General features: G+C 37.4%; 2 protein-coding genes across 11 annotated transcripts in view; one reads left to right on the top strand and one right to left on the bottom strand.

Annotated features, from left to right (window-relative positions):
* Window positions 1-17,500, bottom strand: part of LOC147843705 (uncharacterized) — a 999,056-nt gene that overhangs the window by 316,162 nt on the left and 665,394 nt on the right. The window lies entirely within an intron of this gene.
* ralgapb (Ral GTPase activating protein non-catalytic subunit beta) overlaps window positions 7,614-17,500 on the top strand; it is a 471,588-nt gene continuing 461,701 nt past the window's right edge. For all 10 annotated transcript variants that reach the window (XR_015494301.1, XR_015494302.1, XR_015494304.1 and 7 more), the window contains exon 1: window positions 7,614-7,785. The gene's annotated coding sequence lies outside the window, so the exon portion shown is untranslated. The remainder of the gene's footprint in view (window positions 7,786-17,500) is intronic.

The following is a 17,500-nucleotide window of genomic DNA, read 5'->3' on the forward strand; positions in this document are numbered from 1 at the left end:
AATGTCGTGAGTGCTTCTTGCACGCCCCCTCAAATATAAGCCTATCTTCTTCTGCACTCTCAAATAAACACTGCTGAAATGCGATTTAGTGCGTTTATGTAACGAGTATGTCTCCAGCATTTATAATATTTGCTAGGAATATTGATGAATGTCTCCAATACCTACAGAGCGGTATTAATGCGTCCTGAAGTTAAATGGCTACGTGTTTGCTGGCCTCACGCATCACGCACCTGTCAGTCAGTCAGTCAGCAAGTAACCTTGAAGGGTTAAACAAATGACGAACAGCACTACTGCAGTTACAGAAACGTTTGCGCTGTTTTAATTTACTTACCCTTTAATAGGGTAATAGGGGTTTAATCGTTACCTGCTATTAAAAAATTTAATGTTTTGAATGAGAAGCTGTAATGTAGCCGTGGCAGGATCGATTTTGATGTGGTGCCCCACCATGGAAGAATGAATGTAGTGGAAACCATGTTAGATTAGTGAAAAATTGCATATTTATATTTTATAATGGCGACACGGTGGCTGAAACAGTGGACAGTCCTGGCTGGGTCAATTGGCTTTTCTGTGTGGAGTTTGCATGCTCTCCCGGTGTTGGCGTGGGTTTCCTCCGGGTGCTCAGGTTTCCCCCACAATCCAAACACATGTGCTATAGGGGAATTAAATTTGCTAAATTAGCCGTAGTGTATGAGTGTTTCCCAGTACTAGGTTGCAGCTGGAAGGGCATGCGCCGTGTAAAAAATATGCTGGATAAGTTGGCGGTTCATTCCGCTGTGATGACCCCTGATTAATAAAGGGACTAAGCTGAAGAAAAATGAACCAATTAATATTTTATAATCATAATGTGTTATTTTAAGGGGGAATTTGCATGTAAAAGAATCTTGTTGCATTACTAATGTGTGTGTGTGTGTGTGTGTACGTGTTTTTGTGACATATCAGGACACAAATCTGTATAATGACATGAGTATGACACAGGTATTACAAAAAGGAGGTGAAATATTGGTGACGTCTCGTTTCTCAAAATGCTTATTAATCCTACAGAATGAGTTTATTCAGAGTAAAGCTGCACACAGTCTCCTGTGATGGTTGGGTTTAGGGGTAGGGTGGGGTGAGGGCAATATAATATACGGTTTGGACAATATAAAATGAATAGAAACCTATGTAGTGTCCCCACTTTTCACAAAAACAAACATGTGTGTGTAGGATTATATTTGTTATATATTATATTATTACTTGAAAGGAAAAAACATTAATTACAATTAATAGAATAACCATATTTTGTGTTATATCATATAGACTGAGTTTATGTACACAACTACACAAATCACTGAACACACAAACACACAAATGCTCAAGAAGCAATCATTGCCTTCAAACAAACCAAATCCAAGAGGACAAGAAAAAAACAGAAACAAAACAATCAAAGCACATCTAGCGAAAAAAAAAAAAACAGCAGACGGTAATCAGTTTTCTGGATCAGCTGAACACAACAGACAGATGTGCTCTTTCTACACGCAGAAAATACTCTTCTCCTGAATTATTGACATCCTCTGCCTGTTCAGGTTACTATATAAAGTGCTGTGTGCTTTCGCAATGATTCTGACATCTAAGAGCCTGTTAAACCAATGAGGGCGAGGTTCTGTGAGGCCAAGAATACATCCAGTCAAAATGATTCACCCTCCTGTGAATTAGTTTTCTTTTTCAAATATTTCCCAAATGATGTCGAGCAGATTCAGGAATTTTTCACAGTATTTCCAATAATATTTTTTCTTCTGGAGAAAGTCTTATTTGTTTTATTTCGGCTAGAATAAAAGCAGTTTTAAACATTTTTTACACCCATTTTAAGGTCAATATTATTAGCCCCCTTAAAGGTTCACGAAACCCTTGAGTACTTACGTTTTTAAGATGTTAACAGATTTGTGTGTGTTGAGCATCAGTTAGGACAATGTTAGCACCTGTTAGCTTTAATTGTGGGGTGCGTTCACACCTGTAAATCGATTAATTTGTTCCGAAACAGGGATAAAAATTGTAACATTGTTGCTCTTTGTTCTTGGTGCGGTTCGCTTTCACATGACAAAGTTTCTAAAAGGACCAAAACTAGTCATGCGTGAGTAAACTCTTCTCACATTGATGAGAGTTTCAGGGTTTATTTTGCAGAGTCCCGCTTACCTGTCATGCCTTATTTAAGTTATGACGATGAGCATGAAGACAATAAGTGATGTGAACACCGGGGGGGTTTGGTGGTGATTGACAGGGTGGCAGGATTGACTTAGGATGTCTTAAATGACCTCCTGCACAACTCAATTCTCACTTCATATAGCCCTATGCCTATTACATATCCATAAAACACTGTGATATAGCTGGGCTTGGATCCTATCATTTTCTCACTACAATCGATCTGCTCTAGAGTTCGTTTAAATCAAGCCTCATTCAGGCGATCTCGGCTCGATTGCTTTGGCGCTGACCCGAGTGCGATTGCTGGATTCACATATGCCAAACAAACCACGCTAACTGGCAAACGAGACAGGTTCTGAAACAAAAGTCTAGGTGTGAAAGCACCCGGAGTTAAGGGCGTCACACACCGAAAGCGCCGCTCAATGGCACGACACGGCGCACACAGGACAGTTGAAAGTATCACACACCAGACGTGCACATTTGAATGTTATTTAACCTGAAACTATTCAGATGGCGTTCTGTGGAGCAGCAGAAATATGAACAGTGTTCTAAGTGGTGGCTGGGCGCCGGTGTATGTACGCTGCGCATTGCCAAGCGCCGCTTCTGGGGCCTCATGTATCAACGCTGCGTACGCACAAAAACTTTGCGTACGCCAGGTTTCACGCTCAGAATCGCTCACGTTTGGATTTACTAACAAGGAACTGAATGTGGGAATGTGCGCAGCTCCATGCCAGCTTTCTGGCTGGCGTACGCACATTTTTTGTGCGAGTCTGTTTTATTTCCATTGGCGACTCCTAGAGGCAGTTGTGTTTAATTCCTCTCTACAAAGTGTCTGAGCCTTGCAATGGCAGCTGTATGAGACGGGTTCAGCAGGTATATAAGGTTTCCACACCATACATTTGACCAGCCAAACATTAAAGCGCAATTTGCAGCGGTCGCCTGTTTTCCCAATGTAATCTGAGCGATCTACTGCACGCACATTGCTATAAAGACTCTATCTGAAGATGAATTTGCATGCGTGAATCAGAAACATTTCCATTCAATAAATGTGCAAATTAAATATGATGCACAAACTTATTAATGATTCCTACTTGTCTTCCTCGTGATAAATAGTGGGCAAAATCTGATATGTAGCGGGGGGAAAAGAAGAAAGAGTTCATCAGACGCTGGATTCGAGCCGAGTTCATGCTCGAATGTGTCAAAACATGTTGATCTGCGTCTACGAGCTGCGCCACTGTGACTGTTAAGAATGCTGCAACATTTTACACCTATAAACCTCACTATTTCTTTTTAATTCACTTGGTGCGATGTTCAGACCCAACTGTGTTAACCGCATCAGCTAAACTCTCCCACTCTATTTTTTTCTTTTGTTGTTAATTCCGGAGGACAAACTTGCAAATAACACCGCTTTTCTTCGGTCTACCTCCGAAATCAGCACCTTCAGTTCACATTCTGTTCAAAGTTTCTCTTTTTGCTTGCTTTTGCCTTTGCTTTTTCCTTGGGTTTTGCCAAAGTAGAGTCATTAGCATATTCATAGGGGGGAGGAGGCAGGGAGGGGTTTTGTGCTCGTGCATGTTGTGCTCAGTTTCACCTTCATTCGGATGTACAAAAGAATATGCGTGAGATTCGGCGTACGCAGTGTTTCATACATCTGAATTTTTTTCTGCGTACGCACATTTACAGCTTTGTGCGTACGCAATGTTTTAGTATGATTTCCACGCAAGTCTTAGTACATGAGGCCCCTGGTGTGCGACCTGCTTTAAAGTCACCACTCTTTCAGAAACAGGCTTGACTTACTCTGCTTTCTCCAGTTTGACAAACCTGCCATTTTGAAATAGGAAAACCCAAAGTTTCTCTCATTTTTTGGATTAACATACTCTGAGTTTTAACTTAACCTCCTTTCTGAAACGGGGCCCTGGTCTCAGTCCTCCTGTGACTAATAATTGTGACTTCAATTGTATATTTTACTGTAAACTTTAACATTATCATTAAACAAACCAACAATAATAGACTAAATCCTATATTAACTGCAGCTACAATCAAACTTGATCATTTATTGTCATCGAAAAATAATGAAAGTTTCTGAAATTCACATTTTAATTGTCTCAGGGCTCGAAATTGCGACCATTTTGGTCGCATATGCGCCCGAAAATTAATCTATGCGACCTCATAATATATATGGGAGCATTAGTGCGACTGCAGATAATGGTTGTAGTGCGACCTGTTTTGATTTTTTTGTAAAAACGTGCTGAATCGCTCTTCCCTGCCGCTATATTGGTTCATATTAGCTGTCATTCACTCAAGGTATTCCACTGTTAGATGACAGGGAAGGAGCTTTAATGACCACGGGAAATGCAAACGGCTAAAAAGTAAAGACTTAAAGCACACAGGTTTGCAAACCCCACCTAAAGTTGAGGCGCAGATGAAAGTGATCATGACACGTCACGTGGTGAATAATTATCCACCAGCTGAGATCAATCGAGTACGCGCTTCTTGGAGAAGGTGCCCGAATCTCCATGCGTTGCATTCACTGCGTGTTCAGCGCAAATGTCCGCTAAAAGTCAAATCTAATACTGCACATATCATCGCCGAAGAAGCTCGCCTTTACTAAGTTTACACTGAAACTGCGGCTCATAACAAAGACCGGTATTGGGCAGGTGGTCAGCGCAAGAATCCTGCTCTGCCTGCTCATAAATTGGGTCGGCTGACTCTCCAGCTTTCCACTAACACAGAAACATGAAGATCAGCTCAGACTGAACCTTTAAATTGACACAAACTGAAACCAAAACTTTTAAAGAGTGATAAAAGTGAGACTTTACTTACTTTCTTTTGTCTATTCTTTTTTGAGGTGTATATTATTATTTTTTTATTTATTTACTGATGACTACTTTGCAGCTTTCATCATTGAATTGAATGATTTATTATAATCTTTTATTTGTTTTGTTGCAGAAATATTATTTATTAAATTGACATGCATATAAAAACAGCAGTACAAAATAAATATTTCTTATTGCAATGCTTCATTTTTGTTTGATGTAAACTATACAATTATTTTATATAAAGTAACAGACTTTTTATAGCAGATAACCTACATTCATGCACATTCAAGGCAGTATCATAATGAGAAATGGAATTCATCGTTACTATTATTGTCATTTTTTTATCATCATTAATATTCTATGGCCTAATTATTAGACATTCATTTTGGAATTATTGCACACAAATATCAATGTCTTCGCAGCATTAGTTAGATAGTTGTTTCTGGTTTTTGTCAGTCCTATTAATGTTGTTTTAAAATACAACAAATCCCTTAAAAAACAATTTGCAGCGGTGCTCATTCATTTTTGGTGGGTGCTCCTAAATTTTTTCTGGTGCTCCTAAAATTTTTTTGTGCTCCTAAATATTTGAAGTTGGGAGCACCAGTGCTACCAAGTAACAAAGTTAATTTCGAGCCCTGTGTCTGATTGGGATTTAGTTACAAAATGCAAATAGCAAACACTTTCAATTGTTGACACATCCAGAGTTGCCATGGTTACCATGTCTGTGAGGTCTGATTTAATTAAGTCATTTACTAAATCACTACTTTCAAAAAGTGATGTGCTCATTAGCCCAGTTTTACTGAGTTGCAAATATTCACAAACTGGCATTAATGGAAAATAATCGCCAATGAAAAGCTATAATAATTAGCAATCTGTTGGGTTCTTTCTGGCAAAGCATGCACTGCTTAAAAGCTGAAAGACAAATGCATTCATTAAAATTAAAAAGACAGAAAAAGAAAAAAAAAACATTTGATCCGCTCTTCCAAAGGAGGGCGCTGTTTTCAGCATCCTCACATTAGAAGGAGATTCGTTCATTAGAGAAAATAATTCAACATAGAAACCCTTTCAGAGAAATCCTCCACAAGCGGCATGTCCTTCAACACATGCACTAAATGTATTTGCATGCATTTCTCCTCCTCTAAAGTTCATTTGAATATTCATTTGAAGAAATCGATTCGCTGGGAAGCTTCGTTTGAAAGAATCGGTTCAGTGGAAATGATTCACATTTTATTTTTCTATGCCTTTCACAGAAAGTTGTCAAATTAAGTAAACAGAACTAAACACAAAAGGAGATATCAACATATATTGGCTGTTTTAGGAACTTGTCTTTCACTAATAAGTAATTTAAACCATGGTGATGTCTTGTTTTCAACATGTAAACATGCCATTATTCCATGAAATTATGGAGGAAATTATAGCATCCCAATTCTGGAAAGTTGGTATGTTTTGTAAAAATGCAATACAGTGAAGAATGTTAGATTGGTTAACTATATTTAACCTTCTTTTAAACTGTTAAATGTGCAAAGACAATTTGACCAAATAAGCATTATGTGAATATAAAGACATTTCGATTTTGATGAATGCAACACTACAAAAATGTTGGAACGAATACATTTAACACAATTTCACACCAACTCTCCTTTTAATTACAATGTTTATTTATTTGAAAATTGACGATACTAACTGATCCGTAGTTTTGTACAACCTGACATGGTAGAAGACTTCAGTCAAACATCCCATATGAAAACATAAATAAATACCATAGTAATTATAGCAAATACTAGAGCATTTTTTAACTATATAGTATATAGTAACATGCATTATATTGTCTGTCTTGTAGCTTTTACAACACTTTGTTAATGGATGCTCCTACTGTAGAATAAACTATAGTGAACTGATGAACTGTAATAAATACAGTATAGTTCAGTTTTAACTGCAGTAAATTGTGGTGTATTATAATATACCCTCAAGAAAATATAGTACTATATTGTAAATGGTAAAAATTCTTTGAAATTTTGCATTCAAAAGGTTATTTTTCTGTAAAAAAGTCTGTTATGACTTTGCCACAAAATGTTTAGAAATCCAGCTCCTTTAGTACCTAATTTTGTGCTTATTATTGTAGACTTTTAAGCTTATGAGTTTCATTTTATCTCTTTGCACAAGCTTTTAATTGTCAGTCAAAACACTGAAAACACTTTTGTCAATTAAATATAAGGTAAAGACAATAAAAAACAACATAACAGATTCTTAAATTTGATAAAAACTCCCCATTTTAAATTGTAGTTGCATTAAGTTCAATTATATTAATCAATTAACGCAGTATTACTACCTGAGGCCTTTCTTTTGTACTGCTTCAGCTCAGGTGTACCTTTAAGCTATTGTTTTCTGTAGTTGAATTAAACGTTAAGTTAAATAATTTAGGCTAGAATACTTCAGTGGTTTGTTATTTAGACTGTTCTGTGTGAATGAGACATTCTTCATCCCTTACCTGACAGAAAATTAGTAAAACGTGTGGCGTTGTTCATAATGTTTGTCAGGCGTCGAGTGATTTACAAACGCTTGCGAATCTGTGCGACTGAATCGTTTGAAGGAATCGGTTCAGATGAATGATTCATTTGTGAATCGCTCACATCAGCCACTGCAGGCAGGCAGCCGAACCCGCCGCCTGTGATGGAGGAGCGGATCTGATCCGATTTTACCGGCTCCTCCGACAAATATGCTGCTCGAACAAACCCGGTTTCCACATAAAATCACCGAAACCACCGACTAATTGATATGTGAACTGAATCAGGTAAAGCTGTTTATTCATAATGTATGTCCTGTGTTTGAGTGTTTGTTCAGTTCAACTGTCACATGGGTCGCGTCTCAAAACCCAGTTTGCTCCCTATATTGACAACATCTGTAGCCATTATATATTAAAATCCTAAGGTGCTTACAGCTTAACCTGTATTTTAAAGCCGAGAACACGTGTAAATATGTTACTTGTATACTGTAGTAGCATTCAGGCATCTTTGTTTTGAACCCAAGTGCACTGTCTAGTAAGTGAGCTCAGTAGGTTTTCAAACACAGCCAGAGTCCGCATTGCGGCCTGCTCCGGTATATACAGAGCTCTTTATTAACACCTGTGTTAAATGTAAGGGTTTATGTATTCGATGAAGTGATAATAAGCGGTGACGGATGGCTGACAGCTGTCATCTGTTTGTTTTGAAGCGATTGTGAGGCTGGAATTAGCTGTCAAACAAACATGTCTCAGATTGATTCGCGCCAAAGCTTGGAAAACGTCAAAACATACGGCGGGATTTAATGTGTTATTTTGTTTATTTAATATCAGTGGAGCTAACTCTTATTTCTGTTCTTTTGTTTTAATGTTTAGCAGTACATTGATGGATTTAATCCCAGTCACCGTTGGCAGTCAGTCTGTGTTAGCATAGCTCTCGTACTGCTAATAGCCTTCAGCCTCTTGTATAAAACGAGTTTTATTTGCATATACATTGTGTAAGGGTATACAATTAATATGTAAATATGAATACCAATGTTTGTGTTAGGATTTAAAGCTTCACTGACTCTTATCCGTTCGGTTAGCATAGAAGCTAACAAACACAGCGGCTACGGAAGTCGAATTGAAAACATCACCAGGACGTGGATTTTAGGAAGATTTTGCTTTTTATTAATCATTTATTTTTTGCTTTTTTTAGTACTTATTTGCGTGACAACGAGTGTGCTGAAACAAATAACATTATGGGTACCGTAATAAAGTATGCGTACCAGAAAGTGACACGTAAATACATGGTATATTATTATTTTAAATAAGCTATATTTCTATCTACCATCACAATGGCACAACATTTTAGCATAAGATTTTTTTTGTACCAAATGCACTGTTATTCAGCCGTAAACCATGGTATACTTCTGTGTTTTACAATGCCATTTATTTTCAGGTTACTTTTTTATTTGATGTGTTGTAAGTTAGCCTACAGTTATTATTGATGTAATAGATTTGACATAGCATATTTGTGTGCATTATAGTAATAAATTATTGCAGTATTTTAGTTAATTGTGACACACAGACACACCTTATTTTCTTATTTACAATACAGTATGCCTCATCCCAATATGTAAAAGTAACATATATATATATATATATATATATATATATATATATATATATATATATATATATATACAATTGTAAACATCTATATATGTTGCATAAAGTCTACACATTTAAATCCATATTGTATTATTATTATTATTTATCTTTGTATTTGTATTAGTATACATTTATAACATCTATCAATTCTATCCATCTTGCATATAGTATACAGATTTAAATCTGTATTTTGTAATATATAATTTATTATTATTATTTTAAACCTATATATTTAAAGTTGGTGTTGAAGGATTTGTAAAGGGCGTCACAGTGGCGCAGTGAGTAGCACGATTGCCTCACAGCAAGAAGGTTGCTGGTTCGAGTCCTGGCTGGGTCAGTCGGCATTTCTGTGTGGTGTTTGCATGTTCTCCCCGAGTTGACATGGGTTTCCTCCGGGCACTCCAGTTTCCCCCACAGTCCAAACACATGTGCTATAGGGGAATTGATGAACTAAATTGGCCATAGTGTATCAGTGTGAATCAAGTGTGCCGCAAGCCTACGTTTGAGTGAAGGTTTCGGCCGTTAGATCGCCCCCTGGGGGCTGGCTGCAGTACAAGTCATAAAGCCCGCCTCCTCCGTGTTAATGAAGGAGACTTGAGCCCAAATAAAAAAAAATATTACACTTGCAATAAAATGTCCCGAAAGATAGTTCTGGTCGATTAAGGCACTGGTTATTGTGCTGAAATAGGTGCAGATCTTCATTTTTGTAAACAGTTTGTTTTTAGCAGTAATTTAATGCTGGGCGTGTCATCGTGATTGACAGCTGTGATTGACAGTTTCTCAAAGCGCGGCGTCTGAGCTTCGGCAGGAGACTGAAGTAGACTGAAATGTTATTATTCGATTTCTGTGTTATTTTACCATGACAAAATGAGTTCAGCAGTAAACTATAGTTTCTGACATACATGATCCTGGTGGAACACTGTTTATTCGCTAAGTTCAGGGCTTTTTTCGGGCTTTATTAGTTTGCTGATACACGCCTAGCCACCCAGATAGCAAAACACAGTTCCGGCTAGATTCTCGCCTGCCGGAGACTTATCTCTTAGAGCTCAGACTGACTAATGTTACCTCTGCTGGACCTACTCCGGATGCCTGGACTCACTGCCCGATTCCAGTCCGAGTCAATCGAGCCAGATGCGGCGGCCGAGCGAGCAGGCGCTGCCGCATGCGAGCCGGAATCAGCCCGCGACGCCGCGAGTAAGTTATGCGCTGCGGCCTGAAGCTGGCGCGATTGAATATATAATACCCTCATATTTGTTAACGTTATTACATCCATTTGTGTTGATATGACAGCAAACGCATGCTGAGAAGTTCGGGGGGCGTGGTTGATTTTACATAAAGCGTTTGATTGGAAGCTCGACTCTGCTCATTTTCGCGGCTCCTCCTCTGGCTCCATCAGACAATCCTTCTGCGCATGTCTGGCTCCAATTTCAGCAGTCTTTTGCGACAGTTTGTGCCCGTCAAGCAGGCGTTTTGCCCTCAAGGCGTTCAATGGGAAAAAGGGCTGTCGCGTCGTCCATATTTTTTACAGTCATTGGTGTGAATGCAAGAGTGTATGGGTGTTTCCCAGAACTGGGTTGCGGCTGGATGGGAATCCACTGTGTAAAACATATGCTGGATAACTTGCCGGTTCATTCCGCTGTGGCGACCCCTGAATAATAAAGGGACTAAGCTGAAAAGAAAATGAATGAATGAATGCAAGGACATTTTTAATGAATTGTGTTTGTATATTTAAATAAGATGCTCACTCATGCACACACACACACACACACACACACACATAAATATATGTGTCTGAGTCTTAGGGTGCTTTCACGTTAGCACTTTTGGTCCACACCTGGACCAAACACATCGAACTTGGGTGCGGTCCAGGCAAATGAACCAAGTGTGAAAGCACCCTTATTTAATATACAGAATTCAAAGGGGCACAAAACCAGCTGTCTCAGCAGGGTGTTTTCACACCTTTAGTTTGGAAAAAGTCAGGAAAGTGGGTGTGTCCAGCTCTGTTTAGTTGGGAGTGTCAGGGGAGGGAAAGAGGGAAGGTTTTGCATTAAATTGGGAGTTTCCGTTTGGGCACGCGCTGATTTTCACAGAGGCAAAACAAACACAGACGCAGGGGAGAAAGACAGTGACTGTGTTTTCATGGACATCAGTAATAGAATTATTTGCCAAACTATTAATTTGTCGACTTTAACTGCAGTTTGGCGCTTTCTCTTTCATTCAGGAGCATTTCATTAGGCTACGTGTGTTTGTGGAGGAACATTATTAAATCCACTGGCTTTAGCGCAGTCTTGCGCTCATGTGCGTCCAGCAGCACTGAACACCGTTTCACTGCTACTGCTACAGGCCGAGATGCAGAGTTCTGATCTGGCTGATTTTGCAAGTTTTAGGTAGGATTGTTTATTCATCTTATACCAGTCAGGAACATCCATTTAATTTTCCATGACCGTAGTTTCAGGGTAGCGAGTGGCCTCGTCATTTTACCTGTCAGCTTGCGGTTTAGGGCTCTACCGTAATACGCAGTGTATGAGCGACCGCTAAATACCTGCGGCTGGAATAACCGCTCTTTCTGACTGGCTTGACCGCCGTCAAAATTCTCTTTTTTTACTACTTCGTCATAATTTGCTTCACCTTTGCAGGGATGGATTTTAATGCAGGGATGTGGATTTTTTCGGGTCTCGCCAGGTTTGGGCAAAGATCTTCAGCTCTAATGCAGACCTCTCGTTCATATTAACCACGTCTCTCTTCTGTTCAGTCTAAACTGCCAAACTGCAGGACACTTTGAAGCGCGACTCGTCACGTCACGTCTCCCTGTCCCTCTCTCCCTCTCCCCCTCCCTCTTCCTCTATCTCTCTCCTCCACACTGTCCCGTGATGACAACCACACACACGTTTTTTAGGCATTAAATAAAGGATATTTAATACTTTATGACGGTATAACGGTATTGAAACTGACACCGTTGCTATTTTTAGATCCCGCGGTAGACCATAATACCGTAATATCGCCCAAGCCTAATGGAGTGTTTGTTACCGCATGGCGAATGGGAGAAAAAACCTCTGCATTTCTCGGTTACTTAGATGCACTTGGTAGGAAGCGTCAGAAAGCCGTGTGTATAGACTATCCTGTCACAAAATGCGGCGAAAAATCTGCACGACGGTAAAAGTTTGATTGCGGAGTTTACATGTTTACACTCACAGAGCAGCATTTACAGCGGATCTTTTAGTTTATAATATTGTAGTGATGTTAACGTACTGTAAACTTAGAAACTAAATAATTTTGACTTAGGTCGGTCTTTAAACACTGCAAGAGTACTGCTGACGATACGAACTGACTTTACCTCTGAATAAACATAAACAAACAAAGACCACTGATCGCTCACTTACCAAATCTGTAAAGACAAGACAATCAACACCAACTAGAGCTGCGTCTTTTTTAAAAGTAGACGAGCAGCAAATCAGGATTTCACCATTTCCAGATGCGAAAAGCTCTCGGGTAAATGATGCTCCATGCAAACATATTTCTGTTGCATGTCACGTGCACTGTAGTCCACACGTGAGTCCAGCTGCACTCTCATAGCGGGGAAATGAAAACAAACCCTTCATTGCAGCAAATTTATGAATAAAACACTGACGACCTGTGTCTCCAAACAATTCTTCTTTTTCTACTTGTTTTGGCAACACAACGTGGCGTCTCTCTGCTGTCTGAACACTGTAACAGGTAAAAACGGTCTTCAAAGCTATCATGCATATTAATGAAGTTGCACCGCACGCGCTGATTGGTTTGAACCAAACTATACTCATGAATTAATGCTGCTCACTCAGAGACATCACGATGCACTCCCAGGTACAGACATCCAGTGTCCACTCTGGAATAAACGCAAGGATCTAACTGGTGTGACGCAGCTTCAAAAATTAGTTTCGAACCGAATTTGCTCAAAATAACGCAAAAACAAAAAAGACTTGATCTCTGTGCTGACACAGACGCTCATTTTTGATTATATGGTTTCATTTAGATAGATAGGTTTCCGTTTAAATTAATGAAAAATATACATATAATGTGTTTGTAAAGTGTTTTTTCATGACATATTCACCAGTAAAATACATTGCGGTTGTGTCTGAAACTAATGTTAGGGTTGTAGCCGGCATGCCTCCCGATCTCTCACTCTCTCCCGCTCCCTCTATGCCGGTCATTTATGTAGGTCCGCCTTCACGACAGCTGATGCCTGTCATTTCTGTAGGTCCGCCTTTTTGACAGCTGATTGGTCAGGAGACCGATCTATCATCATTTGGCGACGCAGCGCGGGAATGTAAAAAGCATGTCAGGAAGAGCGGGAGAGAGAGAGCGCTTTTTCCTTTGATCTCGTTTTTCGTGTATTTTTCTGACATGATTATGATTTTCATTGTTTTTGCTTAACTTTCGTTTGGGTAAAATTATTTTGCATTGCGTTTGCCCACTTTAAGAAATTTTGTGAGGTTTGTACATGTTTATTTCAATTGATTTGTATATTATTTTTTAGCTCCGACATTATAGCTGTATCTCCTCAAGTTCAGTCTTAGTGTAAGGTGGATAGGGAAAATGTCATACGATTTCCATTTTGCAAACACGTAGAAAATGTATTGTTAAAGACATCAGGTAAGAGGTGAAGGTCATCTTTGTTTATTTTATTCAGTATAGGGAAGAATGCGGCGCACTGCGCTGAAGACCTTTTTTTTTCTTTTCATCAGTTTTAGCGAGGTAAGAGGGGTTATTCATGAGTTAGAATTGTTTTATTATATTTATTTCTTTTGTTTGTCTTCACTATCACCCCCTTGCTCGAGTTTAACTAATTTTTGTTTGATACTTTTGTTTGAATTTGTTACTTTATTATATTATTTTTATTAGTGTAAATATTTCTCTTTTTTTGTATATTTGGGCATTATTCTGGTTTTACTTTTGTACATTAAATCACTTTTGTTGGCAGTTCTGTTGCTTACACCCTCACATTGTGAAATTACCACACTTTTTAAATGTTTTTCCTTACAAGTAAGTTTCGTGAAACGTTTGAGACAGACAGGCCTGCACTTTGTCTACGACACGAATTCTATTCCTGTACTCAACTGGAAAACCAAAATGTTTCCACACAGATGACTTAAATGTGTCTGGGGGATCTGCAATCTCAGTACTATGTGAAGCAGCCATCCTGCGTCCAGTAGTAACGAGTGTGATGCTTACTCAAGTCACATGACATAACATGCACTAAAATACTAACTTTAGAATATAATATTTAGAACAAATCCTCATCATTACTAAAACAATTTAATCAAATATGATAATAAAGATGTGTTTAAATTGGTTCAATTAGTTAGAGACAAGTGACGTCAACCTCAACAATGGACAGCAGGGGGCGTGAGAGTACCGCGGTATGCCACGAGAGTTTTGCGATATGTATCATGGTTGGTGTATCGCGATATTTTGGTTCGGTTTTAATATCGTTACTCCCCTACTTAATAGTGTTTATAGCAGCGTAAGACACAAATATGACTGTCAACAGCTTAAAAAATGTGTTTTGTTACCCTTTAATACTGTGTTCACACCAGACGCAGAACACGCGTCAAGCGCGAGTGATTTACATGTTAAGTCAATGCAAACTCGCGAATGGTGCGGCGCGAATTGAGCGAATCGCTCGATTTTAAAATTCTGAACTAGCTGACATTCGCGTCGCGTTAACCAATCAGGAGCTTGCTCTTGAGTGGGGCGTGATTGTGACGTACGCCTGTTGTTGGTGTCCCGGGGGAAATGGAGGAGTTTATAAGCTCAAAGAGCTGGATGCACCTCTGAAAGGATCTAGTAGACTCAGACACGACCCTAAACATATCGACGCTGTTTTTCAGTCTTCATAAAACACATAAACACTGTTATTTTCTTCATAAAATCCATGTTAGCCATTTAGCAACGAAGCTAGAGTCACCGGGCAGACAGAAGCCCTGCTCTTCACGCGAATCCACGTCGGTTCTGAAGTAAATTTGATGCGCGAATGAAGCGAGTAAACTCAAATGTTCACGCGGCTATTTACGTGCGCATAGCTCGATTTATCCGTGCGTTAAGCGTCTGCTGTGAACACAGCATAAGTCTCAATCTAATATGTAAAAGAACATTTATTTGAGTAGTTAAATGAATATATTTTCAAGCATGCATTTCTCTTGCACTGTGTATAGTTTAGATCTTGTAATCTGTATTCTGATATGCGTGTTATTCCTGAGGGTTTGAGATCCACTTGGCCTCGTTCCATGTTTAAAGTTTTCATGCTAATATTAGCAGAGCGCTCAGATTGTGTCCAGATTAGTGAAGCTGGAGAGACTTGTGTTGAGCATCTGGGTTATTTCAGAGCTGACTGTTTTGTTTTTACTGATTTGTTAGATTGTTGGTCTTTGTCTTATTACTGAAATCACAGCTCCTTGTGTTAGATTAAAGCTGAGGATCAGGTGATCAGAACAGGGTGTGTTGTTGTCAAAACAGTGTCCTGCATAGTTTGTCATCACTTCTGTATGAGATAGCAGACACTGATGTCTGATAAGAGGAAGCATATTATGAACCAGCACAGTTCACATGACCAAAATAGCCATAGCAAAAAGCATATACGCAGCGGATGCCCTTCCAGCCGCAACCCAACCCTGGGAAACACCCATACACCCTTGCATTTGCACACATACACTACAGCCAATTTAGCTTATTCAGTTCCCCTATAGCGCATGTGTTTGGAGTGTGGGGGAAACCCACCCGAACACTGGAAGAACATGCAAACTTCACACAGAAATGCTGACTGACCCAACAAGGGTTCGAACCAGTGACCTTTTTGTTGATAGGCGATCATGTTACCCGTTGTGCCATCATGACACCCATATACAGCTATAGATAGATAGATAGATAGCTCTAACTTAAAAAAATGAGTTTATTTTGGAAACTAGCAGATTTAAATATGTATTATTCATACTTTTTATTTATTTAATTTGTAATTTTTTGATATAATTATTAAAATAAATATTTAATTTTCACTTATTTTTATAATACAAGTCATTTTTTAATATAATTATTAATATAAAAAGTTTGTTTTTACTCATTTTTTTATGTTACATCTAATGTTTTAGTATTTAATCAAGTTAAACTAAATAAAAATACATTTTTAACTATCACATTTAATTAATTTATGTGTTGTTATCTATTATTGGTTTGTTTTTATTTCATGTGATGACGTTTTTAGTTTTATTTAACTTTAGCAATCCTTATATACTGCTTAAATATCAATTTATTTAACCGTGTTTAATGATTTCTTATTGTTTTTAAATTAGATTACTCTCATGCTCAAAACGATTGTAGTTTTAGTATTTAAATATTTACCTTTTTATTGATTCATTTATTTTATTGATTAGTTATTTATCATCATAATATTTTTATATAGCTTTTTTATTAGTTTTAGTCTTTTATTATTATTGTTTTTGTTATTGTTTTAATGCCTGTAATGTTATTTATTTATTTATTTATTTATTTTTGACATTTTTAGTAATATAAATCTTAGTTCTTTTTGTTAATTTGTATTTTGGTTTCTGCATTAGCTCAAACTTAATTTAAATGAGTTTATTTTGGAAACTAGCAGACTTAAATGTGTTTTATTCCTACTCTTTATTTCACTTGTCATTTTAAATATATAATTATTAATATCAAAAGTTTGTTTTTACTCACTTTTATATTTCATGTAATGTTTTAGTAGTTAATCACGTTGAAGTAAATAAAAATAACATTTTAACTATCACAGTTAATTTAGTTGTATATGTTGTTATGTATTAGTGGATTGTTTTTATTTTATGTGACAACGTTATTATTGATTTATTTAATTTTAGTAACCTTTATATACTGCTTAATATTTGGCAAGATCAACTTATTTAACCGTATTTAATGATGTCTTATTGTTTTTAAATTAATCTCTCCGTCACCCTGAAAACTGTTGTAGTTTTATCATTTATTTATTTATTTATTTATTTATTTAAGTTATTTATTATCATTAACAGTTTTGTAAACCTTTTATTTAGTTTTAGTCTTTTATTATTATTGTTTTTGTTATGCTTTTGTCATTTTTATTAATAATAATCTTTTTTTTGTTAATTTGTATTTTGTTTTCTGCATTAGCTCAGACTTAATTTAAATGGGTTTATTTTGCAAACTAGCAGACTTAAATATGTTTTAATCGTATCTTTTTATTTCTTTAATTTGTCATTTTTTATGTAATTATTAATATAAATATTTAGTTTTCACTCATTTTTATAATACAAGTAATGTTTTATTAGTAACTTTTACTGTATCACATTTAATTTATTTTTGTTATTAT

Source organism: Danio rerio, chromosome 6 (assembly GCF_052040795.2).
Source record: "Danio rerio strain M-AB ecotype USA chromosome 6, GRCz13ab, whole genome shotgun sequence".
Classification (NCBI taxonomy): Eukaryota; Metazoa; Chordata; class Actinopteri; order Cypriniformes; family Danionidae; genus Danio; species Danio rerio.